The 20,266-nt window shown below is 36.5% G+C and overlaps 2 protein-coding genes across 9 annotated transcripts in view; one reads left to right on the plus strand and one right to left on the minus strand.

Annotated features, from left to right (window-relative positions):
* Window positions 1-7,696, minus strand: part of PDCD10 (programmed cell death 10) — a 56,521-nt gene extending 48,825 nt beyond the window's left edge. For 2 of the 6 annotated variants that reach the window (XM_024245104.3, XM_024245103.3), the window contains exon 1: window positions 7,163-7,493. The gene's annotated coding sequence lies outside the window, so the exon portion shown is untranslated. Of the gene's footprint in view, window positions 1-7,135 lie in introns of all 6 variants that reach the window. The other 4 variants (XM_024245105.3, XM_024245101.3, XM_063722318.1 and 1 more) reach the window with 4 other exon arrangements.
* A 179-nt stretch (window positions 7,697-7,875) lies between these two features.
* Window positions 7,876-20,266, plus strand: part of SERPINI1 (serpin family I member 1) — an 88,437-nt gene continuing 76,046 nt past the window's right edge. The window contains exon 1 of one of the 3 annotated variants that reach the window (XM_002814262.6): window positions 7,876-8,839. The gene's annotated coding sequence lies outside the window, so the exon portion shown is untranslated. The remainder of the gene's footprint in view (window positions 8,840-20,266) is intronic. The other 2 variants (XM_063722321.1, XM_002814261.6) reach the window with 2 other exon arrangements.

The following is a 20,266-nucleotide window of genomic DNA, read 5'->3' on the forward strand; positions in this document are numbered from 1 at the left end:
GATCTGAGTAAAATTTAAATAAAAACACTTGTTGGAAGACAGGAAACAAATCTGTCCCCTTGAATATGTTCATCTTTTGCCCATAAAGTTCTCAACCTAATGGTTCATGAATAATGCCTAGTTGAATAGTTGTTTGGTGTTTAATTGAGGTACATGTCTATTTTCCTTTTTATTAGTATTATTCCTTGTCTTAGTTTCTCCAATACGATGTTAATTAAAGCTTTCCTTTAAAATCCCTTAGAAATTCAACTAAATTCCTCAGAGTGTTCTTATGTCCTCTCTGCTTAAAGGTACAATTAAAGGAATCTGTACCACCCTGGATCAGAGCTACTTGCTTTGTATCACTTATAATCTTAGATACCTAGAATTTAACTTAATGACTCCTAATGGCTTAAGATCTTCTAAAACATGCAACAGGTACTTTCATTACTTTACACAATTTCTTTGCACCAAAAACACTGCCACAGGGCACTCAAATGTTGATAGAAACTATTAGCCCCAGACAATAAATAGCCTCTGCCTTATTTAACATTAGGTGCTAATGAGGCCAAGGTTCTATCTTGACGATGCCATTTAACTTTACCTTTAGCTCCCAATTGATCTCAAATACAAATACTATTGCTTACAAGAAGAAATTAGGGCCAGGATAGTATCTGTTTTTACTGCATCTACTGTTCCTCCTGTAACCTTCACTTCGCAAAAGTGTGATTTATTTTGTAAGGAAGCATACCAAAAATAAGGTAGAACCTTGGAAATCTCTCAAATTTTGACAGTACTGCATAAATACCGATTTTAATATGGATAAAGACATAGAGAAAGATGTGCAGTTCTCAATTAAAAAAAAAAAAAGGATTCCAAATGCTTTGGAATTAAATGAAAAAAAGCCTAGCAACAATCTAAACTCGTATAGGGTGCAGTTGCTGTCTAGAGGCCAGGTCTGACTCATTTAACATTCCCAACTGGCTTCTGTTGTAGTAACCTTATATAAGTCTGAGGAGGCAGCCGGTGTGTAACATCTTAGGGTTTTGTCATTCCATAACTTCAATCTCAGTTGAATTCCAGTCTATCTTGAAGTAAGAGAGAATGACTGAATAAGACAGGGAGACCCATTTCAGTGCCAGGGACCAGATGGCAGTTAGAGAAACAATCATTTATTTTTCTATCAGCTGTAACCTAAAATTGTAAAATGAACTGATGCACATGGAAGTACTTACTATATTAGAAAGACTAAATGTCCATACAATGGTCTTTCAACCCTTTCCCCTTGTAGCTACTAAAGTATAAACTCCCTAAAGAGAAGTTGTATCCATTTCTCTATTTCCTAGTATCCAACACAGTATTCTGCATAGTCAGTCTAAGTCAGCAACAGTGTTAGTTGGAGATATGGTGATGAAAAGTCGAACAGCACATACCCTTTGAGGGTATGTAGTCTTGCAGGGAAGAGAGACAGTAAAGAAATACAGTAACATGTCACACTGCCCCTTGGCATTAACACTCCAGGGAGTGTACCTGCTTCACATGATACTCCTACCCTATGCAAGTTCAACAGACATGGTGAACATTTGTTTGAAGAAAACAAACAAAAAAAAACTTCATTAAAAATAACTACTGGAGTATGTGATAATTCCATTCCCTATGCAAAAGTCCCACAATGAGACAGATAAGAAACATGGATCTGCCACTCCCCACACCAGACTGAGAGCCACAGTGAGCTCTCACAAAGAGTAGCTTGCCACACTGATTGTGACTCTTGTATTATAATATATATATTTCTTTTTTCAATACGGTCTCTGCATAACAAGTCAAACACTTCACCTGGTACTCAAAAGAAATCTACTCCAATGCTAGAAAAAAACTGGCTGTGTTGAAGTTGTTAGTCTACAACGTGTATTTCCTAATAGGTTTTTTTAAAAGTTTGAATATTAAGTAATTTCTGCCTGCCACACTGACCTTAGCATTTAAGACATAACTGCTCTGTAACCACAACTCTTAATGCTAATTTCTCTCTCCAATGCAGTTCAATCACTAACATCATTTTTACTATAATGATGAAAAACATGGTCTCTTGAGTCAGCCAGCCTGGATTCAAATCCTAATTCCAAGCAATTTTTCCTGCAACCGTAGGCAAGTTCCTTAACCTCTCTGTACTTTAGTTTCCTCATTTAAAAATTGGAGATAATAGTGCCTCTACCTCGAAGGGTTGTCGTAAGGATTATAAGAGATCCTGTAAAATGCTTAGCATGAGACCTGGAACTTAGTTACTTCTCAATAAATGCTAGCTATTATATTAGGTTCCAGTTCATTCCAACGAAGGTTTAAGGCAATTTCACAATTAATATGCATTGAATAAGTAAATGAATCAAAAAATCATTATTTAGACTAACCTCTGGTAAACTTATTCCCAAGTGACTGGCCTGAGTATATGTTAGTGACTACCACTTAACATGCTCCACTGCTGTTACCCAATAATTCATAAGCTTGTTAATAAAATTCTTTTCTTTTTCTTTTAACCCTATAGGCAACCTTGATTCTATCAACTGTATAAGAATGAAACTGAACAGCATAAGATCACTTTTGGGTGATTTTAAAAATGGTTATACATAACCAATAATGTAAGGGTGAGCTTGAAAAATAAGTGTAATATAATACACTTAAGACACATTTAAATTTTGTAGCTTAAATGACAAAATTGAAATTTCCGTCTTCATATAGACAAAAATGAACCACCAAACCAGTGTTTATCTTTCAGCACATAAATTATTTCTAATTGCTATAATAAATGTGCTTTCATTTTTTGCATCGTGTGTGTGTGTGTGTCCCTAAAGCATAACCCTCTAACACTGCAGCTTACTATAATATTTCAAATGCAATAACATAGATAACAGTGACATTTAACTTCTAAATCACTTTTACAGATTATGGAAAAAATTACTTATCATGTAAGTGGCTTAAAATCCTTAGTAACACCTATCATAATGACCTTTACTGTCCAACAACATATAAAAAGCAGTACTTCAGTTTTATCCTCCACATACTGGTTATGCTAGGTAAATATGAAAATTTTATCCAAGATTCAAGTAACATCAACACTGACTTTTTAAAAAGTAAGTTTAGGATTTAGCAAAGACTTGTTTTTAATAATAAAATGGATAGTATTACCAAATTTTAAAGCCAAATTATCAGCAATCTCTTTTTGACAAGATCTTGTGGAAGAGTAAACTGGTAAATCCATGAAGGCACACAAGGCTACAGAAACTCAGGGCTATTGACCTTACTCTATGCCATACTGTGGTACTACAAATAACTGCAGAACTTGTTTTCAAGACCAAAACCTAACACAATTTATCCCTAAAATTCAGTTTGTATGTTTTAAAAATGATCTTTTTATCCTTAAGTCTCCAGCTATAAAGCAAATAAGATTAGAAAAGTATTAGAAAAATTTTCAGGAAACCCAAAATATAAGTTCCTATGAAACAAAAACTACTGAATTTTACAAAGCCACCTTGTCTAAATCAAGTGATACTAAAGGTATAATTCATAGGAAGATAGCAAGGTTAAAAAGCAAGAAACAAAACAAAAAAGGAAAGAAAAAGGAAAAATTATGGATTTTAGAATACAGAGATAGATCCGGATTCTAACCATGGTTCCAGTACCAACATTTTGGAAACTCTAGCAATTTAATTCAACTTTTTTTAGTTTAATAAGTAAATTTACTTATTTTCTTGATGTCTTCAGCTATAAAACAGTATTAATACTACTAGCTACAGGAAATAAAGGTTTTTAGGGCAGAACGAGACAACATTAGGGAAGAAGAGTCCATTAGAAGTTTCTTCCATGTCTATATTTTGTTATAATGAATATCGCTTGCAAAAAGCAGGACAGTGATAAGTCTCTAAAATGCTGTGTTACACAGCAATTTTGCTGTAAATGAAAGTGATTCCTTTATCATTTCCACTTAGAAAATTAATCCTGATTTCAGAGACCTCCAAAAAGAACAAACATTTTTCTACAATTTATATTAAAATTCTGTAAATGACTCCTTTCCATATAACCTAAATTGCCTAAGCATTATGGCTCATTTGAAAGTTCTTATATACTTCAATCCAGAAAGCGTATCCGCTTTATTCATTTCTCTATTTCTGTCCCCAGAGAAGTGCTGGAAGCATTGTGCATGAATACACTCCTTCATTCATTCAGCAAATATTTAGTGAACCCTTACAATGTGCCAGGTACTATGTAAGTAGTGGGGTAAAAACATGACAAATGAGAGGGCCCTGCTCAGGGAGCTTATAGTCCAGTGAGGAGACAATATTTGTCAAATAAATACAGAAATAATTAAGTTTCTATTATGATGATGCCACAAAGGAGTACAGAGTATGGTGAATACATGGCGGAAACCTATTCTGATTTTGGGAAGGCGGGCAAGGCTCCCCTGAGGAACGATATTTAAATTGACACGTGAAAACTGACTACCAGGTGGCCACATTTAGGTAGGCGTGAGGGGAACAGTCCAAGGAGTGAGACGGAATATGTAAAGGCCACCAAGTCAGGAAGCAGCTTACACATGTAGTAACTGAAAGGCATGGTAAATGAGAAAGGCTGGAGATAAGGACGGAGAGCTGGATAGGAGAAGAGATAAATTTTTAGTGTTAAACAGAGTAAGAAGGTAATAGTATTTGAATATTTAAGTCACATCAAGTCTTCTTCTCATGTAAATAATCTAAGGGAACTAAGTCTTCACTCCAAAATATTAAAGACCTGTAGTCAGAAGATCTCGATTTTATCTTACTCCCATCAGTTACAAGTCGCTTAACCAACTTGAGCCTCTTCATTCTCTTTGTAAATATTATCTTACCTACTGAGACAACAATAATAAACAGCCCCTATTCTTACAGACCTTACATCCTTAAGAGAAAGAGACAGATGTATAATATACGGAAGACATCCCAAGTCCTCTAAGAAATAATGTCCAAAAGCTGACATAAGGCTCCTGCAAAGTTCAAAATGAGAAGAAATGCAGACACTGGTGAGCTGCAAACCACATGTGTACACATAACTCTGTGAACTCCTAATTATCCAACTTGCAGAGATCTAAAGTGACAACGATACTGCAGCATGTGACTGAAAGATGATAACAACAACACAAACATTAATCCACCATCCCAACAGAAGAAATATCAAAACAATAATTGGCCTCAGAGATAAATAGTAGTGGCAGAAATGAACCAAGAACAAAATCTAAAACACACTGAACAAATGCATTATACTAACTAATTTCCAAAATTTCCTCATAGTTCAAAAGCTCTTTCCATAATGACAGAGTTACATGCCAAAGATTAGAACTTATTTCGTATCTCCTTCAACAAAAGGCAAATACCTACATTGTCATCTAGAAAACAGATTAATATTCTTGCTTTACCATCACTGACTCATGTTCAGTTTATGGTCTACTTACACCACCGCACCCTTCTTAATCCAGCACAAAGTCAGTTATCACCACATAATTTTCCATTTGTTTAATTGGGTCTTCCTTGTCTGTGTACTACATTACTCATGGTACATTATTCCTGATTTTACTTCATTCTATAGTACCATACTTTTTCCATTTTAAAAATCGTATTAATTTCCAGACCATCTTAATTTCAACCATAAGGGAAGATAATAACTGTTCCAAAAAAACGTTTTTGCATTAAAAAGTGAAGCACATTGTTGATAATATAGTAACTGCAGAGTACATTCAAAATTCAGCATAGTCTGATGATCAACTTATATATAAAACAGTAAGCTATGATTTATTACATGTTAAGAGTAAGCCATGATTTATTACATGCTAACCTGTATGGATACAAAGTTATCACAAATAAATTCTGCCATCAATGAACATACTTTTACAATTCTATTAAAAACTTATCCAATAATAATAGTCATGAGCTATAACTGGTCATAATAATTATAGAGGATAAGACTTGCATAAAGGCACTACTTTCTGCAAGATATGAACTATAACTGTACTGTTTTTTCATTCTTTAATGTAAAATAAGAATGAATTGAAAGTCACAGTTGATGCTAAGAAAAATAAAAATATGCAAGAGCCCAATTTTATTATTTGCAGACACACACACAAATACAGCCTAGAGTCAAGAAAATGGGGGGGAAAGTAAAATCTCAAAAAAGACGATGTTACCTCCAAGAAATGCAAAGTACCTTCTTTTCTAGTAATGGGCACACTAAACTCTTCTAACGCTACATTATTTGAAAAAAGTGTAAAGTTTTGAAAAAAGTGTAAAGACCATGTTACCTCCAAGAAATGCAAAGTACCTTCTTTTCTAGTAATGGGCACACTAAACTCTCCTAACGCTACATTATTTGAAAAAAGTGTAAAGTTTTGTGAAAGAATTCCAATCCCACTATTATCAGTTTTACAAAATGAGAGTAAAAACAGTCCTAAGGTAGAAAAAGAAAAGAATATTCTTCTAAGGATGGGATATACTGTTTAACTGTTGTTCTCCCATCCTATTACCTACCCTTAAAAATGAACTGTGAGAGTAGAGTCTATCATTTAATACACCCCTAAAAAAAGGGGAAAAATCTGTAAAAGTTGAAACTGGCCATTTTTATTTTTTCCAAAAGGTTCTTTCCTTTATTGAGGAATTTCACTCCAGTTCAAGTAACAACTTTTTATCTCACAGTGGCTTCTTAGATATACTATATAAAATACATTTACTTTGTAACTTCCTCCACCCTTTTCAAAAAGCACAACCAACGTCCCTACTCCAGAAGCTGGACTCGAACCAGACTAGATTCAGAAAGTCTGTCCCTACGTGTGTGACCTTGGGCACGTTATATATCCCTCGGTTTCCTCATCAGCATCCCAAAATAAAAGCGCTCTGAAAGCAGTAAAGGAGTAAAAACATACCTTAGGTATGACACCTAAGAGGGTCAAGCCTTTCTGTTTAAGGCAAAATTATCTCCTTAAAGGGCCACATCAATCATTAAACTGGGACTGAATTCGCAGACCCCAACATTTCTCTTCCTTCTTCCAGTGCTCCTCTTCCCTCAAAGGGCATAACCCAAGTCACCCCCAAGAGCCGACTCCCAAGCACCCTTTCCTTCCTCCTCCCTTTCTCTTACTTACAAAGCAGGGGGAAAACAGCAGCCTCACCTCTCGGTCCGAAGCCACACCTTCAAAGGACCCCACCCCAGGCACATCCGCCCTGTCCCCTCTCCCGGGGCACCAGGGGCCAACCTCGCCCTTCCCCTCCCGCCTCCACCTAGAGGAGACTTCCTGGAGGCGTTCGGGCCCAAGCCGGCAGGCGGCATTTACAAACCCGCTTTACGCCACTCGCGTAGGGTAACCTCGCTTACGCCCGTAGGGCCCCGCTCTCAGCCCCGTCCGCTCCGCCTGCCAGAACCAAGCCCGAGTGCCTCAGCCATGGCCTCTGCGTGACCCTAGACTTCTTCTGCTCGGTGCAGAGCTACGGGGACTGGGACAGAACAGCTACACCTTACCAGCAACTGAGGCACTGACTTCACTTCCCACCTTGCAGCCCTCTTCAACTCCCGGATCAATTCACTCCGGCGACGCCGGAAGGACCCGAGAGGAACCAGGCGTTGTCCGGAATCCTGCCCAGCCGGAGTCGCGCAGAGGCCTATGGGGACTCGTAGTCCCGCTCGCCGGCGTTCTCCGCAATTCCTGCAATCGAAAGACTGCACTTCCCGGCAGGCCGTGCGGGGGATCCTGAGGCGATGGGTGGAGACACTTCTAGCCAATAGTAAGAGAGTCCCCTGCCTTTGCGGGAGGAGGTGAGATGAAGAGAGATGGTGCACGGAAAGGAGAGGAAGGGCGGGGCAAGCCCTCACCTGCGCCAATCAGGGTGCGGGGTAGGCCCCGCAGGCGCCTCACCCATTGAGGGGGCGGGCTGACAGAGCACGGGAAGGAAGGGGGTGAGGGGCCCGTGGTGGGGATCCTGGGGCTGTCGGGCTGAGTATGCTGTGTGGGTGGAGAGGAAGCCTCGGGGAAATCGCCCGGGTGAAGGGAGGGCTTGGTGTGGGGACTTGCACTGGGCAGAGGGGCAGCTTCCCTGAGAGCAGCTAAGCCCCAGGCACACCGGGCATCCGGACACACAGGTCGGGGAAGGATAGGCTGAGCCGGGGCTCCCAGCAGAGACGCCTGGGTGGGGCAGGAGGCCGCTCCAGGTGTGAGCCACAGAGGAGGGGAGAGGGACCCCCAGGGGAGGGGAAGTGGCAGAGCAGCTGCACAAGTGCAGGGAGCGGGAAGGTACCAGGGCAGCTGCTTTCCGCTGCCTCCGGCCCGGGCAGCTGCAGAAACAGCAGGGGGAGGAGCAACAGCTGCCAAATTCGCCAACTAGAGGAGGGAGAGGCGGAGCTTGGGTCCCTGTAGAAGCCAGAGGCGCAGTCTGGACTTTAGTTTCCCGGGAGAGACGAAAGCAGGAACGAGAGCGGAGCGGAGCACAGTCCTCCGAGCACCAGCTCCAGCATCCCGTCAGGGGTTGCAGGTGTGTGGGAGGTAAGCGTGGGTCCTTCTTCGGGGCGTCTGCACTGCCCTGGAGAAAACGTCTTCCAATAGGAATTACATCAAGACACAGCTAAAAGAGTCCGCCGTGGGTTAGGAAACCGGTGCAAAACCTCTCGGGTGAAAGATTTACATTTTTCGACTTTAAGGGCAAAAAAGCAAAAGGAAGCTTGACTCTGGGTATAAAGGGCGTGGTTAGTGTTTTTGGTTTGAGTTGCACCAGTAAAACTGTTCTGGGAGATCTGAAGATTGAGAAAAATCCTGCTAATTGAGGACGAGGTGGATGTTATCTGGTGGATGTTATAGGTGCGTAGCCTATAAAAAGCAAAAATTTTGCTATTGATATAGAATGACTTCTGAACTATTTCACTCGGAAAATAACTTTGCGTTCTTCTTCAGTGTCTACCCTTTACGTTGGTTTATCAGATTGTCCTGCTACCGACCTGTTATCCAGGGTGGTTATTTTGCTGTTTCCTAGAATTGCAAGAAATCCGTATTAAAGAAGCAAATGCAGGCAGGAATAGTCAGGATAGGATGGGCTCTGACTTAATCTATCAAAAGTATAACTTTTGCCAGCAATAATGTAAAAATGAATTTTAATGAATGGATAGTTAGCTTTCTTCCCAGTGGTTCTGGAATATTGGAACAAAGACCTGGATTCAGCCTACAGTGGAAACATACGGTGTACCTCACTGCTGCTCCTTAGTCTCTCATTTGTGTCCGATAATATGTGTACATTTTAAAAACAAGAGTACATGGAAAGCTGTGTGGGAATCTTTTCTCTGGGTAGAGAGTATGTGCTGAAGGACTACCCTTAATATGTGTTATGATAGTGGGTTCAGATTTAAAACACATGTAGTGTCATAAAATAATAGTTTATTCTCGATATTAAACTATATGTGTATTCAAAGCAACGTAACTGTAATACCTATGGATGGAATTACGTTGTAATGCTGGGTAAAGATGAAAGTCTCACCTACCTTTGTGTAATTATGACAAAATTACAGCCTTTTATTTTTAGAGAAGTAGTAAGAAGCTATTTTCCTAGTTCATTTTCATTTTGTTACAGAGGTTCCCAGATTACATGGCTTTTAATCATAGTAGCATATTGCAGCAAATTTTGCTCTGAAATGCTTTCATTGTGACAGTTGCATATTTCAGAGTCTGTCTCAATACTTTAATCTACGTTTTTTTTTTAATAACCAGGGTCAATAAAATGGAGTAATTGTCTTGTTTTCTCGTATTTCTATGCTTTCCTGAGTTCTCGGGATTTTAAATTTTATTTTTGTAATGCATCCCAAATTTCTTTTTGAAAAGAAATGGCTCAAATGAATTCTCTTCCCAGATTAAAGTTCAGTCCTACTGAGTGCTACTACCGATAAGCCTAAGTGACTTATCAGTGTGTATACTCTTCCCTCCCACACTCTCACATACCATAGAAATATATAGACAGATAGATCTTAGAAAAACAGCTGCTTTTTGATTATCCCTAAGCAGATCAGCTAAGTATCAAAAACAGCAAAGAGCTTAGAAGAAAGAAAAAGCAACAGTAGCTGCTAAACTTAACCACTATAAGGATCAGGTTTTATCTTTGCTGCAGCACTGGAGAATCTATTAATTCGCATAGCTGATATGGCCCTGTGAAAATGATTTTGGGAGTAAAAAAAAAAGTGGGTATTAGGGTGACACATGGAAAAGATTGTGTTTGCCCTTGTTATTTGTGATTAAGTGGATTGTCTTGAATCAGTCTTAGATTCTTTCTCAGACCCTACTACTAATTCATTTTGTAAAACTGAATAATTGCTGTCGCTGGGTTATTTCCTCCATGTAATAATTATAATACTAGCAATGAAATTCTTTCCGAGGCTTTATTAAAAGATCTGTTTGAAAGAGTTTTATTGGGAAACAGTTAATAAGCAAGCAAATGGATAGAAGATAAATATCTAAACAGTTGAAATTAAGATATACTTTGAATCTCAGCTCTTTATAGGTCTTCTGCTCTGAGACATGGTAAAGGATAGAATCTGATTAGGAATGAATGAGTTTGTGGTATTAAAGTACTGATTTTTTCACCTGTTTCCAAGATTTGGCTCCTTTTTACTGTGTCAGTAAAAGAGATTGGGTTTCAATATCATTTGAAAAAAGACCATATTTTTATATGAGAAAATATCATTGGAAATATATGGCATTTATTTTTTACCTTGCACTCTTGATTCATGTTAGTTAATATTCACATTCAATCTCAGGTAATCTGAAGATTTTTCTTGATTGGTGTTGAAAACGTTCATTATATGGCAGTTTATAATTCTGTGTAAAATGCTACCTATGTTATAAGCATATTACTTATTTTGCTCTTTAATTTTACTATTTGTGTATGGCTATCAGTGAATATGATGAGAAAGGAAAAGCAACAGAGTGCAGAATGTCTCTCTTGAATGGAAATTGCTCTGGGGATGATTGTTCTTTAGCCAAAAACCTTGGTTAATTTCAAATTACCATATCCTTTGGCCTTTTCTTTAGAGTTCTGATTCTAAGCCTTTTGAGTAAAAATAAGTTAGTATGGATTTCTCTTTAACAGGAAGATTCACTGACGCATGCAGCACAAAAGAGCAAGACTTAAAGGTTCAAGATCAAATGGTTTTGGTAAAGAAGGATACAGGGGAATAGATATAAAGAAAACTACTTGAGAAACACACCTTTAGCAAAAGAGAAAAAAGATTTTATATTTTTTGTTAAATTCCTATAATCCATGATTCCATGGCCTTTTCTCCCCCAGTCATTAATTTGTAGAGGCCTGTATTCATATTGAGATACATTACTTTTCTAAGTAAAATTGAATATTCAAAATCTAATGAATACCAGTCTGATTCCAGTTAAAATGGCAATTTTTACTGGAATAAATTTTGGATGATTAACCTTCCTTTTTTATGCTTCTATAACCCATAAATATTCAAAATCTAATGAATACCAGTCTGATTCCAGTCAATTGCCATTTTAACTGGAATCAAACTGGTATTCATTAGATTTTGGATATTCATGGATTATTAAAGCATAAAAATCCTACCTGTATACACTCACTTCTAAGTGAAACATTATTTGGACAAAATATCAAAAAGTAAATACCTAAACTGATGTTTTGCCCCTTTAAAATAATAAAGGTACTTGAACCAGACACTAAGATGAGCAAGAGCCCATTTATTTAATTAAGCAAATTCCAAAGGTTAAACACTGCTTTTGAGATCAGAATTAACATACACAAATAAGGGAGAGATTTTTTTTTTTTTTTTTTTTTAATCTTACCTCTAAGAATTTAGTCTTTAAAATTTGGAAGGTGTGTTTTAAGTAACTACATTATTAACTCTTAGAGACCATATACTTCATTTCTATCTCCTGTTAGTCCTGAGCACTTTATGTCATATTCAGCATAAAGAAATTGAGTAACCAGTTACTGAATTAGAACCATTGGACATTGGACAATACTTCTATAATGCACACATTGAGACAATTTGCGCTTTGATAGACAGAGTCAGCTGACCTCACAGAATGATTGCTTATACATTAGTCCTTCTGAGAATGTGTTTATGCTAGTTTGCCTTTGCAAAAGTGTTGATTGAGCACAATTGGATTCACACTGTGTGCGCTGCAAATACATTACAGATTTGAGTGCCAGCATTTCTAAATTCATCTCAGAGATAGGATATATAGGCGAGGGTAAAGGAGTCTCCAACTGGTGGCACTTACGGTCTTAATTTCACAGACAGAAAAACCCAGGGCTCAAGCACCATTTAACCTCAAGGCCCTGGAGTTATACCTTTGTTGAAGCTTATCTATAGAAACCATATTTCATTCTATAAAAACTGAATTTGCTCTTCTGTTTTTCTAATTATTTCTTCCAAAAAAAAAAGTAGACTGATTTTGTTTAAGCATGTGTGGAGTTGGTCATTAATTGTTTTTTGCATTTGACCTTCTAGAAACAAATTAATCTGATTGGTGTTAGAATTAAGAATCTAATGTAATTTTTACTTCATTATGATAGACCTATACAATTCTAGTTAATTGTATATAGTTTTTTAGTAGTAAAATTAATTGTAGCACATATTTAACTATCTTCTGTTTACTTTTACCTTCATGTTGATTGATATAAATTGGCTTGCTTAGAACTGATAATTAACCTGCCTTTTTCTTTTTTTTTTCTTTTTTTTCTTGCCTTCTTTTTTTTTTTTTTTTTTTGAGACAGGGTCTGACTCTGTCGCCCAGGCTGGAATGCAGTGACCTGATCATAGTTCACTGTAACCTTGAACTCCTGGGCTCAAGCACTCCTCACACCTCAGACTCTCCGGTAGCTAAGACTACAGGCAAGAACCACCATGCTCAGCTAATTTTAACTTTTTATAGAGATGAGGGTCTCACTGTGTTGCCCAGGTTGGTCTCAAACTCCTGACCTCAAACATTTCTCTCACCTTGGTCTCCCAAAGAATTGGGATTATAGGTGTGAACCACCATGCCTTGCTGATATTATTCTTAATGATTAGCACTGTGCCTTGTGTGGAGTAAACTTAGTTCATACTGTCTTTCTCACCAGATAGGTATCTTTAGAGCTAACTCTGAGTTTCATTGACCTTTGTATTCATTTTGAGAATCCTTTTACATAGTTCATACTTAGTAAGTAGTGACAATTTGGATAACTATTTGGCAATCTATAATGAAACATCATTTTGCAAACAAATACAACTAGAAAAATGAATTTTTCTTAGACATCTGTGTTAGTACCAAATTCAGCCCTCTGCCAACAACGGTTGCTTATATTACAGCTAAATATAAATATTGCTATCTTGTTGGATTTCTAAATGAGTAGAACAAATTTTGTTATTAACTGCAACCTTGCGTGTGTGTGTGTGTGTGTGTGTGCGCGCGTGTGTGCGTACGTGCATGGGCGCATGCTTCAGACATGAATTTATTCATTAGATGCTATTTGGGGTTTGTGTGGTCCTTTTCTCTCCTTGCCTCTAGAACTCTGCTGATTTAAAGATGTGCCTTTATGTAATACCTCCCCTCCCCTACACATGATTTCCATTACTTTTTTTCTTAACAAATAGAGAAAAATAAATAGATGAATGTAATATGAGGCCTTAACTAAAGTTTAAGTGGCTGTAAATGTTCTATTTTCAGTGAAAAGGCTGCATTGAGAGACCTTAGTAAAGCTTATATTGTACCTGAATTATACAGGTATTTGTCATCTCTGAGCCATCATGGGGAACGAATGAGTTTTGAGACTTGGCATTGACAGTGCTCAGTGTTGGTCTTCTGTGTATAGCTCGGTGGTGGAAGCTCACAGGGTACCTTCAGTTTCAGCCACTGCTTCGAGGCCCCCTTCTGGTTCTGCCTAGGAAAGGAGACTTCTAAGCTCCTCACAGCTCTTAATGTGGGAAGGAAAACAGATGAAATGTTTTTCATTTAATAACCTTATTTTGTTAAACTGTATTGTTTTTCCCAGGTATATCTCGCACCAGGGTTCCCAGTAAGAGTAGCTCAAATGTCACACAGTGATTTCTATAGCACAGCCAGGCAGTTCAATGAGTACCTATCAACTTGTAGTCCACTCCTAGCATCTTGGCTTTTCTTGAACAGACCCCAAAGAGCCCACTAAAACATTTCTGATATTTTACCCACATTGGATTGCTTCTGTCATTTTCTTGATAACCTAAATTTTGTTGCTTTGAGGTCTTTTAACAAGATCTAACTTGAAGAGCTAGCTAATTTTATTGTTTTTATACCTGTTAGTAGTATGCTAGAGATACCATATTGTGGTGTATAATTTTTGCCTTTACTTGAATTAAATCAGTTATTGGAGCATTTAATTGTTGTGTACTTCACGAAGCAATTTAGAATCATTGAAGCAATTAGTGTTTTTGAGATATATTCAACCTTCCAGTTAAGAAACCTGTACCTAGTCTCCTAAATTGCTTACAGATGTTAAATCCCTTATTCAATGTCTGTGGCAGGTTAAATAGTATCTTATATCTTATGTCCTTTGACATACAATACCAGATGAAATTATATAATACCAATAATCTCATAGAATAATTTTTGGCTTTGGTAAATTAGGAAACTTTTTTAAAAATTATGAGATTTTGAGCACAAGGTATATTAACTAAATCTAAGGCAACAAAGTTTGTTTTTGTATTTCAAAGTTTCTGATATGTTCTTTTAAAAATGCAAATAACTAGTTATCTAGATAAGAAGAAAAAGCCTTAAAATTTAAAAAAAAAATAAGGAATAAAAATTAAAAATGCCAATAACTTTAAAGGTGTAAATAATAGCTATTTGTTAATATAATAGCAGATTTAATTAATAATTAGTAATATAAAATTGAACATTTTGAAAAGGAGAGAAAGAAATCTTATCCAGGATTATCTTAAAAGCAAATTTTTCCTCACATTGCGTGGCCCAAAAGTGATTAACAATTTAAAAAATAATTGTAAAGTACAGATCAACTAGAAGCGCTTTCAGCTACAAGTTTTATGCACAATGAGATAAAACAATAGGGATTTATTTTTCCAGAACAAGAAGTCTGAGGAGAGTAGTTGTTTGCTTTTTGTTTACAGGCTCGATGTTGTCAGGGTTTTGTCCTTGTGATTTCTCTTGTGCTTGCTGTAAGACAGATGCCTCTGTTGATCCAGATATCACACTCTCATTCAAAGAAGGAAGAATGAGAAACAGTTGTTCCTGTTGAGTCTTTCTCTTTTAATCAGGAAATAAAAGCTTTCCCAGAGATCCCCACCAAATGTCCACTGTGCACTAACTGGCTCATGTCATATGGCTGCCCTAGCTTTAATGGAAGTGGAGATATCAAAGACTTTTGGCTTCTGTGGTAGATGGAGCAGGGGAACAAAGATTTGAGAATGACTTTTGGGTAACTGTCAATAGTTTCAGCCATAGTCTGATGACTAAAACCATGTTTATTTTAAATTTTATTTCTTCTCATTCTTATCAATTTTGTGCCGTTTTGTGTGTGTGTGTGTGTGTGTGTGTGTGTGTAGAAGTTTAGCAACTCTAACCTTCCCACACCAAGTGTTCACTTCAGTGATTTCCAAATTTTAAGTCCCTGAGCAAAGGCATTCCTCAGAAACTGATGGTATCTCCAGTTAAAAGGCCATCTTGTTAATATTGCATCTAATATTTTTCTTGTACTTTGCATTACAAACACTTTTCGTAAAACTTGATGGTTCTGTAATAAATCTGCTTTAAATCTAAAAATATTCAGTAATCTCTCCATATAGACTGCATTAAAAAATATGGGTATAATACAAATAAAAGAAAAATTTAGTATTAGGATTTCTTTTATGAAGATTTTCTTAGCTGCCTGAAAAAGCAAAATAAGCCATTATTCCCTAGAGGAGAGCCTACTCTAAAAATTTGTTACCCTAGAAAATGGTGTTATTATCCATTTCAAAAATGTGAAAAATATGAACATCTATAGAGTGATTATTACCTAAATTATGACTCATTCATACAGTGACACTTTGATACTCACGGTTTTGGTGAATTATGATTCCTTGAGGTAGGAAAGTCTGAGAAGAAAATTGAAATTGAGAAAATGTAAATAAGTACGTTAATTTTTTTCTCCGCCTATAAAACTCTCATAATCAAAGATATCGACTTGGCAAAATTGTAGTTGTCTTTGCATTTCTATATCAACATTTTTACTGCCTGATTTTTACATTTCTATCATGTTACCCTAGGTGAATGGCTTTATTGGGATAAAGCTTTCCAGATAAGAGTCACGCGTAAATTTCTAAACTCTTCTACAAACAATCTCTAGTGTGAGTTTGGATGCTATAGGGGAATATAACAAAATATATAAAATTACTTACTGTCTGGCATAATCTTTTGTCAATATAGTTAATAAAAGAAGACATTAGAAGACACATTCACATTACAACAAGGATATATGACTTAAGGCTATGATATTACAGCAGTTACTATGGTAGAAAGCCACAAGCAGAAGAAATTGGTCTATGTGGTAATCAGGAAAGGCTTTGAGGAAGAATTAGGGAAGCTGGTATGTTGGTTAATTGCAGGGGATGGCAAGCTAGGGCCTACAGTCACACTACCTTGTTTTATAAATAAAGTTTTATTGTAACACAACCATGCCCATTCATTTACATCTTGTTAAGGCTGCCTTCTCGGTACGCAGAGTTGAGTCATTGCAATGAAGACGTGAACCACAAGACTAAAGTATTTCCTATCTGGCCCTTTTAAAAAAATTTGTCAAACACCGGTTAAGAATGTCAGCTCTACAGTCAGACAAAACTGGGTTCAAATTTTTGTTCCATAATCATTAGCCATATGATATTCAGTATGTTACTTAATCTCTCTAAACCTTGGTTTTGTGATATGTAACTTTACTCAAAGGTTGTTTATGTTGACATAATGAGATTTTACATAGAGTGCGTTACACAGTACCTGGAGTGTAGTAAATGCTCATTAAATGTTATTTTATTAAATGTTAGGTTTTATTTTATTATAATTTATTTTGTAAGTGAACTATAACTTTTTTTACTCAAATAGGGATTTGAAGCTCTCATTTTAACTCCTCTTCAAACCGCTAAAATAATGTTCAGGACACTAGGAAGGGTATCATCTAATTGTGAGAAATTTAGAAGAGTTGCGCAGAATATTGTACTAGGACAGTAAGATTAAGAGCCAAATGACCTAAGTGTATGGAAAAAGTAATGCTACACTTTAAAATATAGTTAAGACTGAATAGCTTATTGAGTATTGAAGGGTGCCAAGCCAGACAGTATTTTATAAGTTAAGATACTTTCTCAGAATTTAGAAGAAAATGATATTTAAAGGTGAATATAGTAAAGAGGAGACATCACTACCAACCTTACATAAATAAAAGTATTATTGGAGAACACTATGAACAATTGTATGGCAAAAGATTAGATAACCTAGATGAAGTGAACAAATTGCTAGAAAGACACAAACTACTGAGACCAACTTAAGAAATAGAAAATTCAAATATAGACTCAAAAATGCTCAACAAAATACTAGCAACCGAATCTGGCAACAAAAGAATTATATACCAGGATCCAGTAAGTTTTATTCCAGGAATAAAGGTTGGTTTAACATGAAAATCAATTAGCGTTACATACTGTATCAATGAAATAAAAGACACGTAATTATCTCAATTGAACAAGAAAAATATTTGACAAAACACACTTTCATGATAAAAACATTTAACAAACTAGGAGTAAAAAGAAACTTCCTCAACGGGGTAAGTACATCTACAGAAAACATAAATAATTTTTTTAAAAAACATAGCTAACATATTTAATAGTGAAAGTCTGAATATTTCCCTTTAAGATCAGGAATAAGTCAAGGATGTCAGCTCTCACACTTTTATTCAACACTGTACTGAAGGTTCTAGCCAGGGAAATTAGGCAAGAAAAAGAAATAAAAAGCTCCCATACTAGAAAGGAAGAAATAAATTTCTATTCACATATGAATTGGTCTTGTATATAGAAAATCCTAAGGAATTCACATGAAAAACTATTAGAACTAATAAACAGGTTCACCAAGGTTGCAGAATACAAGATCGATATAAAGAAACTAATTGTATTTTTATACACTAACAGTGAATATCCAAAATCAAAATTTTAAGATCCACTTAAAACAGCATAAAAAGGAAATAAAATACTAAGGAATGAATTTAACAAAACTGCAAGAATTTTACAACAAAAACACCAAATGATGTACAAAACATCACTGAAAGAAATTAAAGAAGACCTAAATAAATTGAAAAGTATCTCATGTTCATGAGTTGAAAGACTTACTATTCTTGGGATGGCAGTATTCTCCAAATTAATATGCAGATTTAATGAATCAAAATGTCAGCCACCTTTTTTGCAGCAGTTGACAAGTTGAACTTAGGACTCACATGGAAATGCAGGGAACCCAGACATATGTGTCAGTAGAACAGAATTCAGAGTCAAGAAATAATTCTTTACATTTTCAGTCAATTGATTTTCAACAGGGTGCTGAGACAGTTTAATGGGGAAGGATATCCAACACATGATACCAAGACAACTGGATATCCACATGGAAAAAAATAAAATTGGGCTCTACCTCACGCCATATACAGAAATGTTACTTAAAATGGATTACAGGCCTAAATGTAAGAGCTATAACTATAAAAGTTAAAACAGGAGTAAATTATTACCATGCATTATATAGTAGTTTCTTAGATATGACACCAAAAGTACAAGAGACATAATAAAAACAAATTGGACTTCATCAAACTTAAAACTTTTGTGTTTCAAAGGACACAAGAATTGAAAAGCCATATAATGGGAGAAAATATTTGCAACAGGTATTTGAGAGGAACCTTATATGCAGAGCTCATAAATAACTTATAATTCAACAATTTAAAACAATGCAATTAAAAGTAGGCAAAGGATATGAGCAGACATTTCTTCCTCCAAACAAGATGTAAAAATCCAGGAAGCATATGAAGAAATACAGAGCATTATTAGACACTAGGGAAATGCAAATCAAAACCACAGTGAGCTACTACTTCACACAAACTAGGATGGCTAAAGTCAGAGAGACAGACACCTATAACAATAAAAAGTACTGGTGAGGATGTGGGAATATTTGAACCCTCATAAGGTTTTGGTGAGATTGTAAAATGATGCTGTCACTTTGGAAAACAGTTTAGCCATTCTTCAAAATATTAGCCACAGAGTTAGCCTATGACCCAGCAATTCCACTGTAGGTATATGCCGAAAAGAGTTGAAAAAATGTTTGTCTACACAAAAACATCCACAGGTGTTTATAACAGCATTATTCATAAAAGTGGAAACAATCCAATGTTTGTCAGTTAATGAATGGATAAACACAATGTTGTATAGTCATCCAGTGGAATATTATTTGACGATTAAAAGGAATGAGGTACTGACACTACAACATGGATGACCCTTGAAAGCATATTAAGCAAAAACACCAAACACAGCAGGCCACATTTTATGTGAAATATCTGGAATAGGCAAATCCATAAAGACAAAGTAGATTACTAGTAAGGGACAAAGAGGAATAGGAAGTGACTGCAAATAGTTATGGGGTTTCTTTCTGGGGTGATGAAATGGTCTAAAATTAGATCTTGGTGATGGCTGCACAGCTTGATGAACTTCTTAAAAACCACTAGATTGGCCGGGCACGGTGGCTCAAGCCTGTACTCCCAGCACTTTGGGAGGCCGAGGCAGGCAGATCACAAGGTCAGGAGATTGAAACCATCCTGGCTAACACGGTGAAACCCTGTCTCTACTGAAAATACAAAAAATTAGCTGGGCGTGGCGGCGGGCGCCTGTAGTCCCAGCTGCTCGAGAGGCTGAGGCAGGAGAATGGCGTGAACCCGCGAGGCGGAGCTTGCAGTGAGCCGAGATCTTGCCACTGCACTCCAGCCTGGGAGACAGAGCGAGACTCCGTCTCAAAAAACAACAACAACAACAACAACAAAACACTAGATTATACACCTTAAAAAGGTAAATTTTATGATATGCGAACTATATTTCAATAAACCTACTTTTTAAGTGAATATAATATTTAAAACTTTTAAAAATAGGAGTTATGGAAGATTGAATTATGAGGACCCCAGACTAGCAGATAAAAAGTAATGTAGAATAAAAAATTCATTTTACATCACTTGGCCTCACAGAACACCAAGAA

The sequence above is a fragment of the Pongo abelii genome, chromosome 2 (assembly GCF_028885655.2).
Source record: "Pongo abelii isolate AG06213 chromosome 2, NHGRI_mPonAbe1-v2.0_pri, whole genome shotgun sequence".
In the NCBI taxonomy this organism is placed as follows: Eukaryota; Metazoa; Chordata; class Mammalia; order Primates; family Hominidae; genus Pongo; species Pongo abelii.